General features: G+C 28.6%; 1 pseudogene; it reads left to right on the top strand.

Annotated features, from left to right (window-relative positions):
* LOC137655920 (uncharacterized) overlaps window positions 1-14,089 on the top strand; it is a 28,382-nt pseudogene extending 14,293 nt beyond the window's left edge.
* Window positions 14,090-15,000: the final 911 nt, after the last annotated feature.

Below are 15,000 nucleotides of genomic sequence, written 5' to 3'. Positions count from 1 at the left end.
TTCAGGTGTGCGAAGAAAGAAGAGAATGTGTAAGGAATAGGCTTACCATAGCAAAAGAGTCTCTTCTACCCTTACTAAGGGGAAAGTAGCCAGTGAACAATTACAGTGCAGTAAATCTCTTAAATACAGAAAAATATTTTGATATTTGTTGTCAGGTTTTTGAGGTAAGAATATAATATGGAAAGAATAGTCCCACCATAGATAAAGAGTCTCTTCTACCTTAACCAAGAGATCCCTTGAATGAAGAAGAATATTCCAGTTATCTTAGCGTTGTCAGGTATACGAGGAAAGAAAAGAATGTGTAAAGAATAGGTTTATGTTGCTGATACCATCAATATCTGATATCATATTTCCTTTTTTCTCTGTCTCTTTCGCAGCGCTGGAAGAAAAGGTTGCAAATATGCTGGAAAAAGAAGCAGCATTATTTGTACTGAGCGGCACCATGGGAAATCTTCTGTCTGGTAAGTGAGTTTTCCTGGGGATTCGAATATTATATATTCTACCTTTTGTATTAGATATATCATTTTTAATTCTATTATAATTTGGTATGATAATTATATGGATTTCTTTAGGGATAAACAATTTTCAAAATAACCTCTTTTATTATATATAATTTTTCATTGTATTATAATTTGGTAAAATAATAATATGGAATTTATTAAAAATAAAATGTATTCAAAATAATTCATAATCTATTTGATGTATTGATAACATTGGAAATTCAAATGATCATTAAATTTCACCATGCTGCTATTTATTACTATTATTATTATTATTATTATTATTATTATTATTATTATTATTATTATTATTATTATTATTATTAATTGCTAAGCTACAACCCTAGTTGTAAAAGAAGGATGGTATAGGCTCAGGGGTTCCAACAGGGAAAATAGCCCAGTAAGGAAAGGAAACAAGGAAAAATAAAACATTCCAAGTTAGCACTTAGGTTCCGACTTCTTTTAGAGCCTTGGGAGACATGATTGGTAGCGACCTTACCTTTCATATGAAAACACTAGGATTCGACCATTATGTATGTATATATATATATATATATATATATATATATATATATATATATATATATATATATATATGTATATACATATATATATATATATATATATATATATATATATATATATATATATATATATATATATATATATATATATATACATACATATGTATAAACATATCATATACAAATATATATGTGTATATAAATATGTATATATATAAATATACATATATATACATACACATATGTATATACACACACACACACATATATATATATATATATATATATATATATATATATATATATATATATATATATATATATACATACACATATGTATATATGCATATATACACATATATATATTTATATATACATATATACATACATTATATATAATCACATATATGTATATGTATACACACACACGCATATATATATATATATATATATATATATATATATATATATATATATCTATACATATATATATATATATATATATATATATATATATATATATATATATATATATATATATATATATATATATATATATAGTTTCTTATTGATATTCATTTGTAATTTCCATTATCCATATTCTGTTAATAGTAATGACTCACTGTGAGAAGAGAGGCAGCGAAATTCTCTTGGGAAACCTAAGCCACATTCATTTATGGGAGCAAGGAAATATTTCTCAGGTAAGTACATATATACGTACATGCATACATACATACATACATACATACATAATGTCAGTATGGATAGGATATATCTCACAAGAGAGTTAATAGGATTCCATTTCATGTAGGAATTCAGGATATGAATTAAGACATTCTTAAGAAATATTAAAGAAATGTTAATCTGAATTCGAGAATTAAAATATCAGTATCTGCTTAACTAAGTAACTTTGATATCATATGTTGAAATTTACTATGTCTATGATACTGAAAAATGATATCTAAAATATATGGACATACGGCACCTGGAAAGGTTTGCAAACATGTTAGTAAAAATAATTGTATACGCTAATGAATATTGCAGTATCTACAAAGTAACTTTAATATTATAACTCGAAATTTATTTTATCTATGATATAGAAAACTTAGATCCAAAAATAGATGAACATACGTGATAGAAATAGTGTTGTATAAGTATATGAATATTGCAAAGATGGGATTATGAAAAAAGGTCTTATTGTGATTGTTTAAAAATAATCGTATAAGGTAATGCATATTGCAAGTATGTAATTATAAAAGAAAGTCTTACTGGGATATTTGTTTATGAAAAAGTGATCTAAAATAGATGGACGTACTGGAAGCGAGCCCACCTCGAAATATTTGCGAATATGCTGATAAAAAATAGTAGGTAAATTTGATAGAAATATATGTGTAAAGATGAATATTGCAAAAAATAGGTTATAAAATAAGTCTTGATATGATTGTGTTTCACAATTACTGTAATTGCTTTTAAATATTTCTTAAATACTACTTAAAAGTATTGAAACTAGTTTTTTTCTGCTCATTATTTTCATTTAATTATGTAAAAGAAAAGTCTTACTCTAATTGTTTTAACAGTTCCACAAATTCAATTTAAGATACTGCAACAAATATTTCTTTTTTAGATATTCAAAGTTGCTGAAAACATCCAGAAAATACTACTGATCATTGTTGAAAATACCCAGAAAATGCTACTGATCATTGTTGAGAATATCCAAAAAATGCTACTGATCATTGTTGTAAATACCCAGAAAATGCTAATGATCATTGTTGAAAATACCCAGATAATGCTACTAATCATTGTTGATAATGTCCAGAAAATGCACTGATCATAGTTGAAAATGCCTAGATAATGCTACTGATCATTGTTGGAAATATCCAGAAAATGCTACTGATCATTGTTGAAAATATCCAGAAAATGCTACTGATCATTGTTGAAAATACCTAGAAAATGCTACTGATCATTGTTGGAAATATCCAGAAGATGCTACTGATCATTGTTGAAAATACCCAGAAAATTCTACTGATCATTGTTGAAAATACCCAGAAAATGTTACTGATCATTGTTGAAAATATCAAGAAAATGCTACTGATCATAGTTGAAAATGCCTAGAAAATGCTACTGATCATTGTTGGAAATATACAAAAAATGCTACTGATCATTGTTGAAAATATCCAGAAAATGCTACTGATCATTGTTGAAAATACCTAGAAAATGCTACTGATCATTGTTGGAAATATCCAGAAGATGCTACTGATCATTGTTGAAAATACCCAGAAAATGCTACTGATCATTGTTGAAAATACCCAGAAAATGTTACAGATCATTGTTGAAAATATCCAGAAAATGCTACTGATCATTGTTGAAAATACCTAGAAAATGCTACTGATCATTGTTGGAAATATCCAGAAAATGCTACTGATCATTGTTGAAAATACCCAGAAAATGCTACTGATCATAGTTGAAAATGCCTAGAAAATGCTACTGATCATTGTTGGAAATATACAAAAAATGCTACTGATCATTGTTGAAAATATCCAGAAAATGCTACTGATCATTGTTGAAAATACCTAGAAAATGCTACTGATCATTGTTGGAAATATCCAGAAGATGCTACTGATCATTGTTGAAAATACCCAGAAAATGCTACTGATCATTGTTGAAAATACCCAGACAATGTTACTGATCATTGTTGAAAATATCCAGAAAAGGCTACTGATCATTGTTGAAAATATCTAGAAAATGCTACTGATCATAGTTGAAAATACCCAAAAATGCTACTGATCATTGTTGAAAATACCCAGAAAATGCTACTGATCATTGTTGAAAATATCTAGAAAATTCTACTGATCATTGTTGAAAATATCCAGAAAATGCTACTGATCATTGTTGAAAATACCCAGAAAATTCTACTGATCATTGTTGAAAATATCCAGAAAATGCTACTGATCATTGTTGAAAATATCCAGAAAATGCTACTGATCTCTGTTGAAAATACCCAGAAAATGCTACTGATCATTTTTGAAAATACCCAGAAAATGCTACTGATCATTGTTGAAAATACCTAGAAAATGCTACTGAACATTGTTGAAAATATACAAAAAAAGCTACTGAACATTGTTGAAAATACCCAGAAAATGCTACTGATAATTGTTGAAAATTCCCAGAAAATGCTACTGATCATTGTTTGAAATATCCAGAAAATACTACTGATCATTGTTAAAAATACCTAGAGAATGCTACTGATCATTGTTGAAAATACCCAGAAAATGCTACTGATCATTGTTGAAAATACCCAGAAAATGCTACTTATCATTGTTGAAAATATCCAGAAAATGCTATGGATCATTGTTGAAAATATCCAGAAAATGCTACGGATCATTGTTGAAAACATCCAGAAAATGCTACTGATCATTGTTGAAAATATCCAGAAAATGCTACTGATCATTGTCGAAAATATCTAGAAAATGCTACTGATCATTGTTGAAAATATCCAGAAAATGCTACTGATCACTGTTGAAAATATCCAGAAAATGCTACTGATCATTGTTGAAAATATCCAGAAAATGCTACTGATCATTGTTGAAAATATCCAGAAAATGCTACTGATCATTGTTGAAAATATCCAGAAAATGCTACTGATCATTGTTGAAAACATCCAGAAAATGCTACTGATCATTGTCGAAAATATCTAGAAAATGCTACTGATCATTGTTGAAAATATCCAGAAAATGCTACTGATCATTGTTGAAAATATCCAGAAAATGCTACTGATCATTGTTGAAAATATCCAGAAAATGCTACTGATCACTGTTGAAAATATCCAGAAAATGCTACTGATCATTGTCGAAAATACCCAGAAAATGCTACCGATTATTGTTGAAAATATCCAGAAAATGCCTTTCAACCCTATTTTCATTTAGCTGTCTAAAAGAAAATCCTTACTCTGTTGTTTTTACAATTCCATAAATTCCACATCAAGATATTAAAACAAATATTTCTTTCCATCAAATATCTTATCCTTCAGCTGGGCGGTATCCACTCTCACCTACTTAGGAATCTCCCTGACGGGACTTTTGACTTGGAAGAACTTAAGGACTCCATAAGAGCAGATAACATCCACCTGCCATCTACTCGGTTGGTTTGCATCGAGAACACCCATAATCAGCTAGGGGGAAAGGTCTTGCCACTAGCTTGGCTAGACGAGGTTAGTCCTGGATTATTATTATTATTATTATTATTATTATTATTATCATTATTATTATTATTATTATTATTATTATTATTATTATTAGCTAAGCTACAATCCTAGTCGGAAAAGAAGGATGCTATAAACCCAAGGTTTCCAACAGGGAAATAGCCCAGTAAGGAAAAGGAATTAAGGAAATAAATAAACTACAAGAGAAGTAATGAACAATCAAAATAGAATATTTTAAAGAGCAGTGATTACATTAAACTAGATATTTCATATATAAACTATAAAAATGTATTACGAATATATATATATATATATATATATATATATATATATATATATATATATATATATATATATATGTGTGTGTGTGTGTGTGTACTGTATATATAAAATATATATATATATATATATATATATATATATATATATATATATATATATATATATATATATATATATATATATATATATATATATATATATATATATTTATGCATATATATACATATATGTATGTATATATATACATATATATTTGTATGTATATATATATATATATATATATATATATATATATATATATATATATATATATATATATATATATATATATATATATATATATATATATATATAGCCCTTTCTGAGTGGGTATAAATTAACATATCGAAAGGGTTCGTATATTGCCATGATCAATAATGGCTGTACTAGTTAGGATCACCCATAATAGGTTGGTTTGCTGTGAGCAATCAGAAAAGAGTCTCCCACCATCACTAATCCGCAGTTGCCCAGCGTGGTGATAAAAACTGGCCAAACCCCAGGCAGGAATAAGAATATGTGTGAGGCCTTTGTCCTGCAGTGAAATAGAAGTGGTTGCATTTGTTTATTATTATTATTATTATTATTATTATTATTACATGTAACAAGGCACAGTTTATAGAGCATTGATATCTATAATTAGGCTTATGATTATTTAACATTGCATTTGCTCCGGATATGAAGATATTTGGGTTAAATTGGGGTTTTTAAATCTTTGGCTGAGTTCCAACTCTTTGCTTTCAGAATATTGGAATCTGCTCAATATATTTTTTAATACACAATATTTGTATTTTACATATAAATACTATAGCCTGGGGACTATAAATCATAGGAAAATTAGTATTATTGGAATTATGATTTTTATGAATTGATTAAATAAAATTACTATAAAAATCTCTTCTAGTAATCATACACTTCTCCAAATTTGAAAAAAATCCGAGTGTTTTTACTTCTTGTCAAAAGATGGCAGCACCCGTTCCTTTTTCCATTCACGTGAATGATTCTATCTAATTGGAAAGGGTGATAGATTGATACTTATGTAGAAATATGTGTGGCAGGTATAAATTATATTAAGCTCAAATTAAGTAGGCTAATTCTACTGCAGGCTCTTTTTAAACTAAAATGACGTCATGGAAGGTTCCAGAATGCAAGGATTAAAGAGCTCTACACATTGTTTCTTTTCATGGCCAATAGATGGCCTTAGCAGAGAGTACTAAATTGCTAATTATCCCCATTATCCACTCGTTATAGTTTTTATTACTTCTTTTTTGTTGCTATTTAGGCACAAAATTCCTATAAAACAGACGCACGTGAACTTGATGTTTTTTTGCTGTCTGGTGACAACTCAATTCTTAGGAAGTTACAAATGTTACAATTAATATCACAGAAATATTTACTTAGCAAACAATCGTTAGTTAAATTAAATTTGGGGGTAAGGGGGCTGCCAGAATGCCACATGTATTGGAATCAGTAAAAACAATCAAGTAATTGCATAGTTATTTTATGTTATTTTCTATTACCTTTTGTGAAATCAAAATATAATTAATATGTTTCATGGTATGGTATGTATTGTTAGTAAAAATTACGTAGAATAACAATACCGTCAAATTGAGAAAGGCATAATACCGTAGACTCCTCTACATACCCCCCAAATTCCAAACAAGTTTTACTTTACCGCCAATAGATGGCATCAGAGGCACCTTGTCCCGACTAATATAGTCAAATATTTGAAGACCACGTGTGTCCAAAAAGAGTGCTAGGAAGGTAGAGGGTAGAGAATTGGTAGTTGGTAAATTGTTCAACGATCGTTTCCTTATTAAACATGGATAATTTTATGAGAAAATGGTATGAATTTTTCGTATACTATCGGGATCAAACTGAGTTTACTAAAGAAAGTGTTTAGTATTACCTTTCTTCATCAGAACATATGGATATAGACTCATATCCCTGTACCAGTGACCAAAATAACAATCATCAACATAGTTGAGGTTGGTGGGACGAGTTTGGGACAGTGCTGCCAAATGGAAATTCCATAAATGATGAATATCTTTATTCATTACAGATTCAAATCATTTAGGGAGTAATAGTTATATGCCAGAAGCTACATGGCTATCTTGTAATTTAATGTTCTTATAATCAGCGTAATCAACAAAGACAAATCAAATAATGAAAAAGAAAATTGTCACATTTCTGTGTCTTCGCCAACGCTTGACTGTGTTACGTCATCCACCTTCGAAATCGTGTTTGTTAATAAGGGTGTTCCAGAGTGTAAATCAGTGATAGAATAAACCTTATCATCATCACTTTAGGAAATGTATGCATATCTGTAAAGCTGTTTCTTGGTTAATTATAGGTTAAAACAATCCATTAAATATTTACATATATACACACACACATACACACACACATATATATATATATATATATATATATATATATATATATATATATATATATATATATATATATATATATATATATATATATATATATATATATATATATATATATATATAATAATAATAATAATAATAATAATGATAATAATTCATCGTCAATGCTTTCCCTGTACAAAAGAGGCACGGTGTTCTTAAATTGATGATAGTCCATTCGAGAATATAAAAAAAAAGCTGATTTTGAAAGGTCGGTGAGAGAGAGAGAGAGAGAGAGAGAGAGAGAGAGAGAGAGAGAGAGAGAGAGATGCTGATGATCTCTGCAAATGAATCAGACGAGACAGAGCATACCTATAACAAGAAGAGCCAATATTCATTTGTATAGATGAAGTGTGGCTGTTGCATTGAGCTATTAAAGATAAATGACAATTATTTATCAACATTCATTTTTATTAGCACGAATATTGATCTTTTTGTTTCTAAGGAATTTGGTGCTGGACATATAGTTGGAGATAATAGTTTGGGGAAACGAAAATGTAAGCATACATGATTGTGTCCAGGATTAATGAGAATACAAATAAAGTTTTGCTTTATTCAAAGTTTGTTTCACTCGGGATTTTGATCAATTTAAATATCAACCATGATGGCATTTGATACCGAAGTCTACCTTTGGGAATATATGTCCACTGGAAATTCATTTAAGATACATGCTCTTGGCTGGGCAAGGATTCGAACCCATGCCCTGAGCCGGAACAATGCCTGCATGGACGACTTTATCAATCGAGCTATCAACAGGGATATAAGCTCATTGCAAGTCCTCTGTACGAGTACATGTACCTGTCGAATTCAAGAATCTGTTCTTAGACATGAAGTCAATCCATTTGACTCCCCACCGTCAGAGATTTTTTCAACTTTAGCCGCCACCCCACCCTTATATATATATATATATATATATATATATATATATATATATATATATATATATATATATATATATATATATATATATATATATATATATATACATGTGTGTGTTTTGGTGGGTCTATTCCATTATATTTACGTACAGATGTTTACATAAAAGTAGGATGGATGTCATAGATATAGGAGGAAGACTCAATAATAATAATAATAACAATAATAATAGATTTCTAACTAGTTTCATATATACAGTAGTTTATCTATTTCCTTGTAGTCTTTCCTCACTGGGCTATTTTTGGCCTGTTGGGGCCCTTGGGCTTATAGCGTTCTGCTTTTCCAACTTGACTTGAATTAGCTAATGATAATAATAATAATGATAATAATAATAACCACACCTATATAGAAGATAATACTGATAATACTGATAATATGATAATGATATGATAATTCTAATAGTTAGGCAAGTGCTGTCGAGAAGTTGGGATCCCAATTCACATTGACGCAGCTCGTCTCATGAACGCGTCTGTAGCCCTTCAAGTCCCTCCTGCCAGATTAGTGAGAGACGCCACTTCGGTCTGCCTTTGTCTCAGCAAAGGGCTCGGGGCTCCTGTGGGATCCGTCATTGCAGGACCCAGAGACTTTATTGAAAGGTAAACTGCGAGTAATTGAATGGATGTTGTGAATTATTTACTCTCAGGACTCCTAAATACAATGTCTCTGATTGTCATCAGTTTCAGATAATACGCATGAAGGTGTCTACCTTCACTGTGCAGAGTGGCGCCGCGCTATCGTCTCTATTTCGCAGGGGAAAAATAAAGGTCGGATACTTTTTAGACAGGCCTCGTATAATCATATTGTCTTTTACTTTATAGTAATTATTCAATATATTGTCTTTTCTATTTTGTTAAATATTTAATAGTCATGCTTTTTAAGGAATCTACGCTCTAATATATCATAAAGTTATCTTTAATATTTTGATAATTATCTGATATCCATGCTTTTTTATGTAATCTCCATTGTAATATATAAAAATACCCGGTTTCACTTTTATTTAATATATGAGTCAGATTAGTGGCAAACCTATCTAGAAATGTATTTTACTTCCTCTTGTATTTTATATACTCTTATTTCTCTTTTGACTTATCATGTTGAACCCCTGTCTCAGGGATTCCCAACCTCTTTTTCAAACATTCTTGTGTACCCCTAAAGTTGACGATGTATAAAGAAAAACAATGAAATTCATATTGTGATAGATTTCTATCATTCAATCTAAATGCAGATTACATCTTGTATTGCACAGCACTGGCTATTTGGCTATTCTCTCAGATCTAATGTACCCCTTGAAGAGTAAAAATGTACCACTGGGGGTACATGTACTTCAGGTAGGGAACCCCTCTTTATCTAATCGATTTTTGACTCATTGCTCCTACAGTCTTCAATTCATTTTAAATCATACTATTTTCCCTATAAATCTAATATGATTTAGTTATGTACTTGACTGAAGCAAATTGATATGATACTGCTCTGAATTTGTTACATCATTACGAATATATCTATTTTCATATGCATTCAATATCCATGTTCAACGTTCATTCAGAAATGTAGTTTTAGCAATGATCCAAACATTAAAGATAAAGTTTATCCTTAGTCCTTTGAAAGCCAATGTTTTTACATACACTTTTCTGACTCCGGCATATCTCCTGTTCTGTAACACGTTCTCCTTCAACACGCTATCGTCTATCATAACTTTTCCAGCCATCAAATAGTTTCCAGACAGACATACTCCTTGCAAAGGGCTAGACAATGCGAGAACCAAAAATACCTTTTCCACTCCCTCCCTGTCTTTCATTAGTCAATCTTAGTCGTCTGCACTTTCAGGTGGCTCCTAAAACTTATCTAACATTGCACGAGGGTCTGCCCTTCTCTTTTATTTCTTCTCCTGTACTTCCTTTTCTCCCTCTTTCTCATTTCTTCTCATCCCGAGTTTCTGCCTACTGGCTATAAACTGGATTGTATCCAGGGGTACTCTTCCTCTCCACATATTCCCGACTTCCTTATCCTTATCCTTATGACTTATTCATCTATTATATTATGATGCTTTCTGACACACCTAAATCACCTAATCCTAATTCTCTTATTCTTTTACCGTTACTGCCTCTTTCTAATTTCACATTTGCTTTATTACTTTCTAACGATGAAATTAACCAAAAGATATCTCATTCTGCCAGCATTATGTACCTTCATCTGCCATTTTGTATCCACCATTCAATAGATATACATTCATGATAGCATTATGAATATATGTCTCAGACATTAATTTTTTATGAAAATACTTAGACGTCTTTTAAGTTTTATATTTAAAAAAACCTTTCAGCCATGCCAGGAAATTATTACTATACTCCATATTACCTTCCTATCAATTATATCACAATAATTCCTTCTTTAAGTATGGTACAGATGAGAATATAAAATAATGTTTTTAATCATTTCTTAATGTAGATTTTGGCAATGAAAAGGAATTACAAGAACGCAGTAATTTTATTAACATTATCATGTGACTACTAAAAATAATCTTGCAATACTAAATACCTCGAAGACTTCACAAGCGCTTGGAGGCACTCGACAAAAATGTTAAAGCAAAATTTTGAATGTTTCTTATTGTAGATTTTGGCAATAAAAAGGAATTACACGAACATAGGAATTTTATCATTATTATCGTTCGACTTCTTAAAATAATCTTGCAATACCAAAGAGCTCGAAGACTTCACAAAGCGCTTGGAAACGGGATTCGATGAAAATATGAAAGAAATATTTTGAATATTTCTTAATGTAGATGTTGACAATAGGAACGGATTGCAGGAGCATAGTAATTTTATTGATATTATTGTTCAACTACTAAAATTAATCAAGCAACATTAAAGAGCTCAAACACTTCCCAAAGCGCTTAGAGGCGGTATTCGACAAAAAATATTTAGAAAAAAGGTTGAATATTTCTTAATGCAGATTTTGCCAATAGAAAAGAATTGCAAGGACATATTAATTTTATTAATGTTTTGTTCAACTAATTAGAATAATCTTGCAAAACTAAAGAGCTCGAAGACTTCGCGAACTGCTTGGAGGTGATATTCGACAAAAATATGCAAGAAAATTTTTTAATATTTCTTAATGTAGATTTTGGCATTAGAAAGAAATTTAAGTAATATAGTAATTTTATCAATAGTATCATTCAACTACTAAAATTAATCATGCAATACCAAAGAGCTCGAAGACTTCGCAAAGCGCTTGGAGGGGGTATTCGACAACCTGGAATGCTAGCTGCTGCTGGAATCTACGGCTTGGATCATGTCCCGAGTCTTATGAAGAAGGACCACGAGCATACTAAGGCTATAGCTCAGGGTATGTTGTGTAGTGACTTTAGCTCACAGATGATTCCTAAATATTTTTACCTATTATTTTATCCCTGTTAATCTGTTTTTGTTTGTTAGAGTTATTAACTTCAAAAATTATGATATTATCTTTGTAAGAAAAACACCTCCCACAGAACTCAAGTTATATTTTATTTTTTCTAATGTTATTTCAAATGTTATTTAAGATAGTACAGGAATTAGTATATCATTTTCTTTTTGTATACATGTAAATATTATGTTTCCTTGAAGTGGTTGTATATTTTACCTCATAAATTATATGTATATATATATATATATATATATATATATATATATATATATATATATATATATATATATATATAAATATTTATATATTTCTATATATATATACATATATATATATGTATATACAGTATATATATATATATATATATATATATATATATATATATATATATATATATATATATATATATATATTTATATATTTATTTATATATATACATATATATATATATATATATATATATATATATATATATATATAAATATATATATATATATATATATATATATATATATATATATATAAATATATTCCTATATTTATTTATATATATATATATATATATATATATATATATATATATATATATATATATATATATATATATATATATAATTTTTCTGGCATTTTATAGCAAAATGAAAATCATATTTACTAATTTTCTTTTAAAAGCTGTGGCTGATCTCAGGAGTCCTCTGATTAAAGCAGATGTTGAGGAGGTTCACACAAATATTCTCCTTCTTGAATGTGACATGAAAGTCGTTCTTCCAAATCAGCTGTGTGCCAGATTGATGACGGTGAGCTAAACTGATTATATATATATATATATATATATATATATATATATATATATATATATATATATATATATACATATATATATGTATATATATATATATATATATATATATATATATATATATATATATATATATATATATATATATACACACACACACATATATATATATATATATATATATATATATATATATATATATATATATGTATATATATGCTACATATATGCATATATATATGAACACATATATATATACATATATAATATATGCATATATATATATATATATATATATATATATATATATATATATATATATATATATATATATATGTATGTATATATATATGTATATAAATATAAACATATTTATATATCTATACTGTATATATATAAACATATATATATATATATATATATATATATATATATATATATATATATATATACTGTATATATATATATATATATATATATATATATATATATATATATATATATATATATATATATATATATATATATATGCATATTATTAATACCAATTTATTTCCCAGTTTAATATCATAACTCAATTTCTTCTACCTTATTATAAATATAGTCATCAAAAATAAAATCTAGAAACAATTTATTATTCTATAGATATGAACGATATAAAAACATGAGTGGTGGAAATATTAAAACGATAATTGAATAAAAAAGATAAATTAATTAGCTTTCTATTCAAACCAAAATCCAACAATTTCCAACAGGTAAAAGAAGAAGAAGAAGCATCTCTAGGTGAACGAATTGTTGTCAAGTCCTTCACAATGGCCAAAACATCTGTTCGCTTCGTTCTTTACTTTGATATCACCTCTGAAGACGTCAAGAAAGTGATTAAGAAGCTCACGTACATTATCAAGGAATACGAAGAAAAGCTATAATGCAGTGGATGTGTAAAATATTTTGATAACGAATACATTCTGGGGTTTTGATATTTTTTTTTCAACATTTTTGTGTTTGTGGTAATTTTTTTCAAACGTTTATCTAGAAAGAGAAAAGATAACTTGTCCTTAAATAATTTGATATTTACACACACACACACACACACACACATATATATATATATATATATATATATATATATATATATATATATATATATATATATATATATATATATATATATTACATATCCATATAATATATGTAAAATATACCTGCAGTTACAAGAGAGAGAGAGAGAGAGAGAGAGAGAGAGAGAGAGAGAGAGAGAGAGAGAGAGAGAGAGAGAGAGAGAGAGAGAGAGAGATTATTGCAAAATTTGCTATCTGAAGACCAAGAATCTATAGTGAGATGTTTATATATACAGAGAGAGAGAGAGAGAGAGAGAGAGAGAGAGAGAGAGAGAGAGAGAGAGAGAGAGATCCCAGGATATATGTTTATGTTTTGTTGGTTAACGTTTGGCCGTTTAGGTCCAACACGGTCCGTCCACTCGTTTGTTGATATCTTGACACTTCCATTACTGCTGTGGTCGTAAATGTCTTTCGGTTCAATTTTTGTGGGGGTCTTTGGTGATGCCTTGCTTGTGGTCCTTTTCCAAATCCAGGTTAAAATAGAATTACTAAGAGCATTTCTGTTATAACAATTGTGATAATGCCTGCTTAAAATATAGCTTCAATTTGTTGCTAAATTATGAATATATAACAAACTATAAAATATGACTTTAAGATAGAATGACTAAAAGTATAACAGTGATTAAAGTATAACATTATAATAATTACTGCTTATATATACCTTCACTTTTACAACGTACAAGGAGAACTCATGTAATAGAATAACAACAACAACAACAAATGTAACTGTTTCTAGTCCAGTCCAGGACACTGCAGGACAAAGGCTCTCAGAC

This window comes from Palaemon carinicauda, chromosome 16 (genome assembly GCF_036898095.1).
Source record: "Palaemon carinicauda isolate YSFRI2023 chromosome 16, ASM3689809v2, whole genome shotgun sequence".
In the NCBI taxonomy this organism is placed as follows: Eukaryota; Metazoa; Arthropoda; class Malacostraca; order Decapoda; family Palaemonidae; genus Palaemon; species Palaemon carinicauda.
Note: the sequence above shows the minus strand (reverse complement) of the source record. Positions and strands in the feature narration are given on the sequence as shown.